Source organism: Nematolebias whitei, chromosome 15 (assembly GCF_014905685.2).
Source record: "Nematolebias whitei isolate Nwh7 chromosome 15, NemWhi1, whole genome shotgun sequence".
NCBI classification, from domain to species: domain Eukaryota; kingdom Metazoa; phylum Chordata; class Actinopteri; order Cyprinodontiformes; family Rivulidae; genus Nematolebias; species Nematolebias whitei.
In genome coordinates this window covers 15,203,980-15,204,315 of record NC_056512.1, presented here as the reverse complement: position 1 = coordinate 15,204,315, position 336 = coordinate 15,203,980, and positions in this window count along the sequence as shown.

Sequence of the window (336 nt, the reverse complement as noted above, 5' to 3'; positions counted from 1 at the left end):
TAAAATAGTAATGATAATAAAAAGAGAGTGTTCTTTCAATTGATCAGAGCAGGACACACTTAGAAAGTCTCTAGATGAGCTTAATTTGTATTTCTGGACTCAAATCAACGAAATAACAGTTCCTGTCCCAGGATCAGGTTTTGACTTGAGGCTTAGTTCACTACAGTGTTAATGCAGTTTTCAGAAATGGCTTCAAATTTACAATTGTTTCCTGATTCAGCAATAAATTAAGTATAAGGACAAACAAACAAAAAAAGTTAAATCTTGTCATCTGGACTAGTTTAGATTTAACCTTTTTTTTGTTATCTACCTGGATGATTGAGCCTACAACCCCCC